At 66.4% G+C, this 12,783-nt stretch overlaps 1 protein-coding gene across 4 annotated transcripts in view; it reads left to right on the top strand.

Moving 5' to 3' along the window:
* Positions 1–12,783, top strand: part of TP73 (tumor protein p73) — a 59,123-nt gene that overhangs the window by 20,103 nt on the left and 26,237 nt on the right. The window lies entirely within an intron of this gene.

Below are 12,783 nucleotides of genomic sequence, written 5' to 3'. Positions count from 1 at the left end.
CCCCAAAGGAAGACTGAGCTGCTGCTTCAAGAGGAGGGACCGGGTGGGGGCGTGCAGGGACCACCAAGGCCCTGACACCTGTTGCCATGTCCCAGGTCCTACTGCCCCGGGTGTTCTTCTTGGCGAGCAGGCAGGGCTGTGTGAGCCGGTGCACCGCTGTCCTGGGCCCTGTGCGTCAGGAGGAGGTCACCGTGGGTAGAGCATAAGAAGCAGGTGTGAGGACCTCTGGGCCCAGGGAGGCCTAGTGCCGCCTGCCATCCCCAGTATCCCCCCTGCAGTTGCCTCCTTGGAACAGCCCCCGCTCAACCCCAGGCTGCCCCGTCTCCCTGGGAGGTGGCTGTGCTGCGTCCAGCGTGTCCGTCTCAGGGGACCAGGCCAGGAGCCAGAGCAGTGCTGGGAACCCTGGAGGCCGGGAGGGCCGGGCCCCTCCCTCAAACAGTTGGAGGCCCTCATCCCCTCTGAAGAACCCAGAGCTGTTGGCAACCAGCAAGGGCTGTGGGGGCTCCAGGCATGTGAATGAGCCGGGGGCAGGCAGTGGTAGGGGCAGGAGGGTCCCCTGTGTCCTTAGTTGTGTCCGTCGGGGACACTAGGCTGCCCCCACGCGACCTGGGCCGTGGCCGCCGGGGGTGAGGTGTGGTGAGCAGGGAGCTCCAGAGTCCCCGGCTTCCCCCGAGAACGCTTCATACTGGGTCTGAGAAATCTGACTGCCCGGCCCGGGCCTCCTGCCTCGCTCAGACCATCGCTGTGAGAGCAGCTCACGACGTCCCCACCTGTCGATTCCCGTTGCGCAGGGGCGGAAGCTGAGGCAGACGCAGGGGGAGGGTGGGGCTCAATGGGCCGGGCTGCCCCATCCCAGGTGCTCCCCAGGGGCCAAGGGTCCAGACCTTTCCCCGCCCGGGTCCCCCTCCTGGACATGAGCGTTCTCCCCAGTGTGTCAGTGATGTCACTGCCGGCTGGCGGCGTCTGGGGCGTGAGCGCTCAGACGGCTCCTGCCGCAGCTGGACCGACCCTTGTGCTTCTGATGACGCGGGACGGACGGCAGCGCCTTGGAAAGAGGCTTCGTCACTCTTGGGGCTGGAGGGCACGTGGCGGGCCCCGGGGCACGCGGCCAGTGGCAGGGAGAGAGGGAGAGAGCGCAGATGGGGAGTTCTGCCTTTATGCGGGGCAGGGAGGAGGGCCTGGGGCTTCGGTGACTCACTCTTTATCGGTGAACTTAAAGCCTAAGCGTGGCTTTAGGGCGTGGGCAGGGAGGGCAGGCTTACTCGATGGCCCGCGGTCCGGGTCCCTCCGGGCTTTCTGCGAGGGGGCCGCTAGTGGCTGGGGGGCCAGGCTCTCCCTCCAACTGGCTGCCGGCCACGCAGTCATTCCACACAGTGTCTGTTAAGTGGCCGCCTCCCGGTCAGAAGCTGACAGCCAGACACTCACACCGTCCACTCTGCAGAGGGGCAGGAGCTCTAGGGAGGGTGGACCCGAGTGTGGTCTCCTGAGTGTGGGAAGCCTCGCCCCCCAGCCGCCCCGCTCACCCCTTGAGGGCAGAGGGCCCTGGACACGCCATGGCCCTGGTGTCCAGAGGGGCTTCTGTGCTCTGGTAGGTGGAGGGGGCAGCCCCAGGTGCCCCCCGGGTGGGAGGCAGCCCCCACGTCCGCCCGGGAGGATGTGGGGTGCCAAGCGTGTCTGGGCTAGGAATGGGGGGCTGGCCTCTCAGCGGCCCTGGGGGAGCGAGGGTGTGGCCTCCCCCCTCCGCGAACAGCAAGAGGGCCGAGTCTGTCAGGTGGGGACCCACCTTCTAGTAAAAGTCGTGCAGGGACGAACTGTGGGCCACGCTCCCTTCACAAGGCTGGGGGTTCCCTGGAGCCACCCGGTCGACCTCCCTCGGATCCCTGCTTGCCCGTCGTGGGCTCCGTGACCGGTCTGGGCCCAGTGACCGAGCAGACAGCCCGCCCGCCCTTCCCCCTCACCAGGCCCCAGCACAGCCCAGACATACAGGTGGAGGCCGCTGCCGGACTGTCCCACCCAAGGGCCTCCGTGTGCCCAGGGGCCCGGAGCCAGGTGCGGGCGGGGCTATTGGTCCTGCCCAGGAGCCAGAGGACACAGCTCCCTCCCCATCCAGCTGCCTGGTTGGTCAGGGTTAGGATGGGGGAGGCAGGGCAGCCCCACTCCAGGCTGGTAACCTTGGACAAGAAGCCAGGTCCTGAGGCCAGGCCAGGCAGGGACAAGAAAGCAGGGGTGGAGTCCGGTATCCCCAGGACCGGCCAACCCCGCGGCCACGACTCAGCCCACGGGCCAGGTATGAAGGCTGGTGCGTACACCGTGGGCCGGCCGTGCCCTGTGTCACAGGGGACCTGACCCCCCAGGCATGCCATTGGTCCAGCGGCAAGACGTAGCATCAGCCCTCTGGGGTGGCACGTCCCGCTGTCCGGACCTTGGGTCTCCTCCGCTCATCGGCCCTGCAGGCGATGGGGCAGATTCCTTCCCATGGGATGGGAGCTTCCCGCAGTCAGACCACGGCCAGAAGAGAGTCCACTTCGGGGCCAGGGGTGACCCTCTCCACCTCTTCCGTGGCCATCAGCAGAGCGGGTGGCAGTCCGCGTGTATGGGGCCCAGCACGGGCTCTCCCAGCCCTGTGGGAAGGACTGGTCGTTGTCCCCGGACCACCCCCTGCCACACCGAGTCAGGCAGTAAAGAGGACGGGGCCCCAGGAGGCCACCTGGCCCCTGAGCAGGTCTTGGAGGGGTCCCAGTGCACAGATTCTTGGGGGGAGGGTGAGCTACCTGAGGTCATGGCCACCAGGGTCCCAGCTCCCCGTACGGCTGAGGGGCATAGCGGGCGGGCTTCGTGGGCATGGGGCACTCTACCCATCCCATCCCTACCACTTTTTTGCCCGGTGAGGCATGGGAGGTGGTTACTTAACTCCCCGGGCCTCTGTTTCCTTGTCTGTACCTTGAGCTGGTGAGAGCATCTACGTCATCAGCACGGAGAGGACAAGGGTGGTGGCTGGCCCACGGGGAGTGTGTGATAAAGCTAGATGTTGTGCAGGGCAAGGCAGGGGGAGGCAGGGGGAGGCTCTGTGTTGAAGAGGGATCAGGGGCCTGGGAGCAGCTGTGCCCGGGAAGGCCCTGGCACCCCAGGGCCTCTGTGGCCACCTGCCCACCATGGGGTCCCTGTAGGAAGAGCCCTTGCCCTGGGCAGTGGCTGTGGCAGCCGACCCCACGGGGTTCACCGGCCAGCGCCAGCAGCTCTGCAGTCGCTTCCCATCTCCTGCAAGGGGAGAGAAGCCTGTTGGGTCCTCAGCATCCCCGGGGGCTCAGGAGGAGGGTGGGCTGATGCCGTGAGTAGGGCAGTCTTATGGGGTCTGCACTGGGCCTGGAGGCCCCCCACTGTCCCGGGGCGGGGGCCCAGACAGGATGAAGTCCCCCGCCGTGGGTCCTCCGGGTGTCCAGAGCAGGAGTCCTGACTCCCCGGACTCTGCTGCGGCCGGGTGTGGGCTAAGGGCCTGTGTGTCCCCTCTGAGCTGGGGACAAAATGACAAAAGGAGGGCCAGGCTCTTGGGGGAGGGGGCCCCCTCCCAGCTCTGATGAGGCATGAAAGGGAGATGGCGGGTGCCCCGCTGAGCCTGGCTGCCTCCCTCCACCCCCTCCATCCCCCACAGAGTCTGTGGGGCTCCCTGCCCCCACACACCCTCCCCGAGCCTCTTCCCGCCTCTCCCAGCGCCTTTCTGTGGTGACAGCTGGTGTGGGCAGGTGGGCCATGGCGGGGGGCCGGGCTGTGGCCGCAGGGGCGTCAGGCGCAGCTGATCCGGGCTGGGGCCCACCACCACCTGCCCAGGGCTCAGGTGCCCACAGAGAGCCGCACAGCCAGGCAGATGCCTGGGCTCAAGACCCCCGTGGTCACCCAGGGCAGACCTTTCTGGCCTGGGGAGGGGTCACTTCTGCCCAAGGGCAGGAGAAGGGAGGGCACAGCCCAGTGTGGACCCCGGAAGTAGGTTCTCCGGAAACGGCTGGTCCTCGGAAGGGGACAGGTGTGCAGGGGGGTGGGAAGGACGCCCTCTCCTCAGGGAGGCTCCGCAGCCCCAAGGAAGGTGTTGGGGTAGAGCTCAAGGCCAGGGAGGGGGCTCAGCTCCCACAGTCAGCTCCAGGACCCCCAGCCTGCCTGCTCTCCCAGTGAGCCCCAAGCTCACGTCCTTCTACAGGCCATGGTGGGAGTGCCTCTAGGGGGCACGGAGCCAAGCCCTGGCCAGCACCAGGTCCTGGGGTGACCTCCCCTGTGGGGGGTGCAGAGCCTGTGGGTGGTCAGGACGGCGTGTGAGGCGTTTGGCTCGGACGGAGCAGGCACATCCTTGGAGCCCTTCTGTTGAGTCCTGTGCCCTCGGGAGGAGGAAGACATACCCCACCGCATCTCCTGCTGCCTTGAGTCCTGCAGGAGGGGCTGGTGTGCGATCTCTAGTGAGTTAGAATCAGGAGAGCTGGTGGGGACACCTGGGAGGCCACCTAGAGGGAGCAGCTGACGACCGACTGAGGAGGGGGCCAGTTCTCGGGACAGAGTCCCTGGCTCCCGGTCCCCGTCCCCTGGACAGCCAGGACTTAGGACAAATGCACAGGAAGCAGATGCTGCTCAGGCAGACACTGGGGCTCTGGCCCACGTGGACACCTGCTCTCAGTCCGTCCGGGGCCTGGCCTGGGCTCGCTGTGGGGGTGCCCGAGCCTCCTCTGTGGTGCCCCGCAGTGTGGGTGGGCCATGGCCCCTCTGTCCTCTGTGTTCCATGCTCCCACCAGGGCTTAAGGGAAGACGCCTTTCTGACCTGGTGTCCTCCCTCTGGGCGGCCAGCATCCCTGGGCCTGGCTTGGGTCCCCGGGCCCTTCCCGCGACCTGAGCCACTCCAGAGCCCTGGCTTCCTCTGCCCAAGGTCTCACCACCCACTTGGTGGCTTCAAACAGCACCCATGACCTCCCAGTCTCCATGGGTCAGGAGTCCAGCCTGTTTCCCTTGGGTCCCTGCTCAGGGTCTCCCAGGCTGCTGAATGTCATCTGGCCCAGGGCCTCTTCCAGACTCTGCTTATTGGCAAAATTCAGTTCCTTGCAGTTGTCAAGCCCAGGTTGCGACTTCCTTGCTGGCTGTTGGCTGAGGGCTGCCGTTCTCAGCTCCTAGAGATTGCCGTCTGCTGCCCTGGGGTGCCTCTACCACCTGGCTGTTTGCTCCCTGAGGCCAGCAGGAATTTGTTGGCCCACAGGGAGTGTGTGATAAAGCTAGGAAGTTGTTGCCCTGACCTCTTTGAAGAGCTTACCTGATTAGGCCTGGCCCACCCGTAGAGTCTCCCTGCTGATCGACTCGGAGTTGACTGGTTTGTAACCTAATCCCAGCGGCTGTCACCGCATTCACAGCGCCGCCCAGGGAGGGGTGCAGGACACAGGGCGGAGTGTGGATCTTGGGGCCACCTTGGGGTGCAGTCCCCACACGGGGTTCCTGTGTGCCAGACTCCTAGGGTCTCTCCCCTCAGGCTCTTCTCACCTTTGCTCCCTGCTTTCAGCCGATTCGGAAGACCGCTGTGCTTCCCCAGCCCCAGGGGGAGATGTTGCCCTGACCGGAGGGGACACCCCTCGTGAGAGGCTGGGGAGGGGCCCAACTTCACACAGCGCCCTGTCCCCTGTCCCCCACCTGCCCAGCCCACGAGGCACCTGCACTTCAGCCTCCTCCAAAAGCGTGAGGACACTGAGGGGCAGGACCAGGACGGGAGTGGCGATGGGGCTCCCCACCCCAGGCCTTCCCGTCTTCAAGCATTCAGGCGAAGGAGGCTCTCCGCTGCTGCCTCCAGCCAGAACTTCCAACTGGACGTCTCTGCAGACCCCTCCTCATGGTCTCATGATGTGTGGGGGGCCCCCGGCGCGCTGGGAGCTGACAGCCACGGGGTCCCGGGAGTCGGCTGTGTCTCTGCCTCCGGCTCTCCCTCTCTGGGGGTCTGGGCTGGTCAGCGAATGCCTTGCCGGGCCTCAGCTGGAGCGCCCTGTGCCCCAAGCCCGGGGCTCCCAGGCCCCCAGGAGCTGGGAGGTGGCTGGGGAGGTGGTGAGAATGGGCTGGCCGTCCAGCGCCTTGTGGGTCTGTAAGCTCTTGTTGGGGCCTTGGAACTTGAGCTTGGCACGTCCAGGGCCACATATGTGATTTATCTGTGTGCCGATTTACCGACGCCCTGCCTGCTTCTAGCGAGGATTCTGGCCCCTAGGAAGGGCGTCATGGTGACCACGGCCACCTCCCCGCCAGGTGGGCTGCGGGGATGCAGGCCCAGGCCTGGAGGTGGCGAGGGTCTCGGGGTCAGCACACTGTGGCGGGCAGGGCCCAGCCGTCCCCCTTCTGGGCCGCATCGCTGTTTGTAGGGGCTCGCCCCCGTGGGGACACGGCCAGCGTCAGGGACCAGAGCACGAGGACCGCGTCCCCAGCTTAGCCCATGGCTGTGGGCCACATAGCTCTTGCCGGGAGCAAGGCTCCCAGCGGGCGGACCAGGGACGCAGTCTCTAGGGTGCTTCTCTCCATCCGGCTTCGGGGTGTCCCCGGGGAACCACCGTGCTCCCTGCGCAGGAGGGAGATGTGCTCCGCCCAGGGCTCTGGGACCGCAGCACCACGTCTTCCCTCCGGGGTGGCCCGGCCTCACCTACGGAGGTCTCAGGGGCCCCGGGCTGGCCCCCTGGTGCTCAGGGGCGGAGGCCCACGGTCCCCCAAGCCTCCCAAGGGTGGCGTCTCTGGGGGCAGCTGGTCGTGGCTGGACGGTGGGCAGGCGCTGGCCCCGAGCGCCGGCCCTCCCCACGCGGTCCCGTGGTGCGGTCCGACACATTGGTGGGCAAGCCGGGGCCTGCCTGGACCGTGATGAATAGGCAGGAAGGACGGAGGGGCGGGCGCCGGTTTTGTTGTTAGATGCGGCTGACGGAGCTGCGGGAGAAGGGAATGCCAGCGAACAGCCCGCGTGTCCGGGAGCATCCCGAGCTCCTGCCCCGCTAGCCGCGCGCCTCCCCACCTGGCTGCAGCCCGCCCCGCCGTGGGCACCCCCGTCCCGGTCCCCGGCCACGCAGACCCATGCCTCGCCCCGTGGCACGCCAGCCCCCTGGCGTGTGCAGGCCTCCGCGCACCCACCATGCTGTACGTCAGTGACCCCATGCGGCACTTCACCACGGTAGGGGCAGACCTGCGCCATCCTCCTCGGGGGGCCCAGCCGGGAGGCGGGCGGAGGGGGCTGTTCTCTAAGCTGTCTCCTGGTCGGGTGCCTGCGGCCGGTTGGGGCCACCATTCAGGGTAAGCCGGGGCAGGCAGGATGGTTTGGGCAGGATGCACGGTTGGGGGGCTGGTCCTGGGCACGGGGGGCATCCGGTGGGGTTTGGGATGGGCGCCCACTGGCTGGGAGAGGAGGGCAGGCGGTTGTCGGCCAGTGCTGGGTGGCTGCCCTGAGATGTGGGGGTTTCTGAGGTTCCCCAGCTTCGGGCTGGGGACTTTGTCCCAGGCTCAGGGGCCACCATCTGCCCTGCCCTGTCCCCGGCTGCCAGGAGCTCAGGGGACCCTGGAGGTCACCCTTGCCCCCGGGGGTTGGACGGTGAGGCTGCCCTCACCTGCTCCCAGGTCAAAGCATCCTCTCCTGGGAAGCTGCTCCTTGGGTCTAGGCTCAAGGTCAAGGAGTTGCGGCAAGCCAGCCTTGGGTGTCCTGTCGCCATCTCACAGAACGAAAGCCTGGCAGAGTGGAAGGAAGGAAGGGACCGCAGGTTTGCTTGGTCTCCACAGCCTGGGCCCTGGGGACCTGGGCTCATCTCCAGACTTGCCGGGTCCCCGGGGCCAGCCAGGCACCAGGCAGCTAATTGAGCAGGTGGAGGCTGGAGCCACTCTTCCTGAGAGGGAGGCGGGCAGAGCCGGGGCCCTGGCATCTGTGCCCTGTGGGAGACCCAGCAGCGGGCAGAGGGAGAGGATGGACAGCTGGACAGAGTGCAGGCGCTCCCAAGCTGCACGGGCAGAGAACAGGAGCCCGGGCCACAAGGACCTGGGTTTGCGGCCACCTCTAGAGACCCGCGCACTCTCCGCGGCATTGTGAGCACACGCGTGTGCTTACGTGCGAGAGCATGTGAGTGTGCACATGAGTGAGAACACGTGTGCACGTGTGTTGTGCTCACTGCGTGCTGCGACAGGCATGTATGTGTTTGTGCCTGTGGGCGTGTGTCCCCAGCAAGGCCATGGGATGAGTGACAGGTGTGTATGTGTGTGTCCCAAGAGGGGTGAGGAGTGTGGGTGAGACGTCTCTACGGCCTGACTCCGGCCCTGGCTCCGTGCACTCAGTCAACGTGAGCTTTTTGTCTGAAACTAGTGTGGGCGACTGCTGGTCTGGGGAGGGGCATCTTTCCTCTCCGTCCCCCTTCTGTCACTCACTTTGTCACTGACCATTTCCCCCGCACATGTGTCACTGGGCTCCACGGCGCGCAGCAGACTCGGACCCCCAGACTCTCCGTGCAGGCGGGGTGGGAACCAGGAGGGGCCGTGTCCCTGTCACTGATGTTCTCACGTACACAACCCGAGTTAGAACCGGGAGACCCCGGGCTCTGGAGGCCAGCGAGCCAGCAAGGGGCCTGGGCATACAGGGATTCTGGCAAAACCCTTTCTCCCGAATGAGGCAGGGCTGAGCACGGCTGCTGCGTGGCCTCCTTCCCGGGGGGCGGGGGGTACAGGGCTCTCTGTGGCACCATGGAGGGAGCAGTGGGCAGCGGAAGGTCACTGGTGTCCACTCTGTGGCTGGGGCCCCTGCCCCGGGGACCAGCAGGGTTGGTTCTGTGTCGACCACGGACATCTCGGTCGGCGAGCATCCTCTGAGCGGCGGCTCTGGGGTGTCTGGGCCCCGGGCAGGTGGATGTCGAAGCCTCTGCCCCCGGGGGAGATGGGCCGGGCTGGGCACAGTGACTTGTAGAAGCGTCTGCTTCCTGTTTCTATCCCAGAGGGAGAGAGACGCTTCCCGCTGCATGTAAACATCCTAAAAGAGGGAGGGGGTTTGCCCCAAACCAGCCAAAACCCCAACATGAACAAATAGGGCTGTCCGGGAGCTGTTTCGCGGTCCGGGAGCCGCACGGGAGGCCCCAGCACTTAGCACCCCTGTGCCATGGGGTCCGGTCACTCTCCGTTCCTGCAGACGCGCGGTTCTGGGCAGGAAGGGCCCTGGTGGGAAGCGCCAACCGTGCATCAAGAAATAGGTACTAAGTGCCTCGGGTATCCAAGGTACTAGCAGGGGGAGGGAGGAGATGGTGTGGGGGGGGGGGGGGGGCGGGGGGGTTGAGAGGAGCCCCTGCTGCAGTGCTCAGGGCGGCCACTGGAGGGCAGGGCCGAGGCCGCTGCACGGTGCCCCACAGCCCTGGCACCTGGGGCCAGGCGGGAGCGGGGAGGAGCGAGCACCGGGGTTCCGGATCGGATCTGCTGGAGGCTGGGCAGGTGGGGAGGGCAAAGGCGACCAAGGCTGGACCCAGGAGGCTGGGTGAAGGGAGTCGCCACCTGTGTATTTGGTTGGGAAACCGTGGGAGGGGGATTTGGGGTGAAGAGTGAGCTCGGCTGTGTGTGGCCGGCTGAGCGGCTGGGAGGAGGGAGAGTGTGACAAGCCTGGCATGGCAGAGGGCGGCTGAACACTGGGGGCAGGTGTCAGGTGCCGATGACGGGGGAGGGGAGTCCTGGCCTGGGTGGGGGCTGAACGGAGGAAGAGTAACCAGATAGGAGACGGAGTCCTCCCAGGAGACAAGAGGGGCTGCCTGGAGCCAGGAGAGGGTGCCGCGGGGAAGAGAAAGGAGGTGTCGCAGGCGGGCAGCACGGACAGGCCCCTGGGGACCAGGCGGGAGGGGCTCCTGTCGCAGGATGGAGCCAAACCAGAGTGGCTGGGGCTCTGGGTTGCAGAATGGGCTGGCGGCCCCAGGCACCCTCTCCCTGACCTGAGCTCCCGCCTGCCCCTGGGGATGTGTCTGGTCTCAGCGAGTGGAAAATTCACTCTTCCTCGCCTTGGCCAAAACCTGGAGCTACTCTTGAGCCTCCTGCTGCGCCATCCAGCCTCCCACTCATGAGAAGCCCGTCCGTGTGCCCTGGGATCGCCCAGCCCCTTGCTCCGCTCTGCGGCCGACGCCACAGCCTTTGGCTTGGGATCCCAAGCCGAACCGTCCCCCTCAGCCCTTCCTCGGGCAGCGGGCGCTGCTCTCTGTTCTCTGGTCTGGAGGAGTCCCTGTGCCCGGCCCATCTCCCCCAGCGCCTTGCCCGGCTGTGTTTGCGTTCAGCCCAGTGTGAAGCCCTGAGCCCCTACACACGCGCTGGTTTTCCGGCCACTGCGGGAGGCTGTGGGCCACGTGTGCGAGGTGCCGGCGGCTCGAGCGCCCCGGAGACCCTGGGAGATGTGTGGGGAAGGGACGGGCTACCCTCACCTATCGCCAGGAAGCTGTCGGGTAACAGAACGGTCGGGAGGGGCTTGGGTCGGCCCTTCTGTCCACCCCAGAGCCTTGACTTGGGGAAGCAGTGAGCCAGCTAGCGGCCGAGAGCCTCACTGAGGTGGTGCATGGCTGTTCCTCCATCCTGGGTCCCGGCCACGGAAGGGGGCACACTCGTGACTCTCCCTCCCCGTCCTTGTCACCTTCATGGCACTTGTCACCAAGGAGAGCAGCAGGCCCCTTGGTGAGGTCTGGTGTGGGCGGGGGCTGATCAGCACCTGCAGGATGGACAGACAGACAGACCAGGGAGAGGTGGGCGAAGGATGTCAGGGCAGACGCCTGGGTAAGGTCAGGCTCTGGGGCGCCAGGCAGGGGGACAGGAAGGCCGACTGTCCCCAGCAGTGCTCAGGCCCAAGGGGTACCCCATGAGCTATGCCTCAGCTTTGCTGCAGACCCTGGACATCCTGGATGGGGCTGTGCCCTGGGAGTTAAAATAAAACCTGTATGTCAGTGGGCCGCCTGCCTGTGTCACGGCAGCCCCATGGAGGCCGGCAGGGCGCAGCCCAAGCCCCCCGGGGGCCCTGTAAGGCCCCCGCTGCAGGCCGCTGCCCCCGTGTCTCAGCGGGGCTGAGTGTAGGGGGAGGCGGGCAGGGACGACCTGCGGACACGCACTCCAGCAGCTGCGGGAGCGGGCCTCTGCGGGCACGGTTCTCCGCGCGAGGCGTGGAAAGTTCCACATGGCCCAGGCGGAGGATGGGGCAAGGCCTCGCCTCTGCCCCAGGTGAGGAGACCGCGTTCATGCATATTTTCAGGAGAGAGCGCCTCCCCCGGCACGAGTTCTGTCTTGTTGGCATTTCCACCCGTTTAATCACAGACTCCAGGAGATGCTGTGGGAAGCACCGCGGGACGGACGTCCTGCTCCAAGTGGGCCACTTGTCTCCCCCTGAAGCCTGGACGGCGTGCCAGTCGCTCCCCTCTGGGTGGGGGCGCACCCGAGCCCAGACAGGCCTGCTGGAGAAGAGCAGGGGGTTTGGAGCTTCACACTCTGCAGAAGTCTTAGCACTCTCTGGGGAGCTGGAGGATGGCGGTCGGAGCAGACACCGGGCAGAGCCTTCTGAGATCAAAGGGGTGTGGCTCCAGGTTGGGCCCAGAGCGCCTCCCCCAGTGCGGGAGAGGGTGCCCAGCACTCAGCTTCAGCCCCAGCCCCTGGCCGGGAGGGGCAGCAGAGCCGGGAAGCTGCCCGGGGAGGTGGGCTCTGTGTAGGGCCTGGAGGCTGGAGGGCAGAAGCTGGCGGAGGGGACGAGGAAGGGGCCGGGGAGGCTGGGAACCCCACCGTGGGTTAGGGTTAGGGCTGGAATCCAGGGCAGCTCTCTGCCAGGGCTGCAGGGTGGGACCCTGTGCTGGGCCCGCAGCGAATGTGGGGTGCGCGGGAGCTGACCTTGGGGGGGCCACGAAGACTGTTCCTCCAGGCTGTTCCCTTAGGGCTGTGAAGGGAGAAGGGTTTGCGAGGCCCTAGGGCTGCACAGGCGGCCCGTGGTGCCACAGGCTTGGGGAGCAGTGGACACAGCCAGGGGGCCTGGCATGGCACCAGTTCCCAGCAAGGCCTGGTGGGGAGGGTAGGAGGAAGGAGAGAGGAACCCATGATGCCTCAGGCCAGCTGTGTCACCACCTTCCCCATCTGGAAAGGTCATGGGGAAATTTGCTCAGAGTGGCATTTGGGCCTCTTGGGGAAGGGCTTTGGAAAGGTCCTCACTTCCCGTTGTCATGAGCCTCAGGGGACGGATGGAGGACTCTGACAGTCGTCACTGGCCGGCCGGGGGTTCCCCTGTATGATCCCTGTGAGCCCGGCCAAGGTCCCAAAGGAGAAGAGCCTGGACAGGGCTGCAGGCCGGCCCACCCCTGCGGGCTCTCTGCACGGGGAGGGCCATGGGCTTCAGTGTCCAGGAGGAGCTTCCCGGGGCATTGAGCTCAGCGGGGCAGCTGGGGCAGCCCTTTGCCGCAGGTCCTTAAACCAGTGGACCCGACCCCCACCGGCTTGAACTGCTCGAGTCCACCCGTGCGTGGACTCCGGGTGCAGCCCGGCGATGGGCTTCCTCTTCCTGAGCCTCTCTGAATGAGATTTCTCTCCTCCAGCTTCCTTCCTCGTGAGAACGTCGTGTCTGTGATGCGCACGGCGCTCAGCGTCTGTGCTCCCTGACTTGACATGATCCCTGAGGCTTCCGGGCAATGGGCTGGCGGTAGCTCGGGTTGAGGGTCACAAACTGCGCTTCTGACCACGCGGCGTGTCCATGCCCCAACCTGGTGCTGGTCAAGCTTCAGCTTTTAGAGGCTCAGAGCTGGCTGGAAAGGGGACACCCCACGGGATATGAACCCA

Source organism: Lutra lutra, chromosome 4 (assembly GCF_902655055.1).
Source record: "Lutra lutra chromosome 4, mLutLut1.2, whole genome shotgun sequence".
Taxonomy (NCBI): domain Eukaryota; kingdom Metazoa; phylum Chordata; class Mammalia; order Carnivora; family Mustelidae; genus Lutra; species Lutra lutra.
This window is presented reverse-complemented; position numbering and strand designations above follow the sequence as displayed.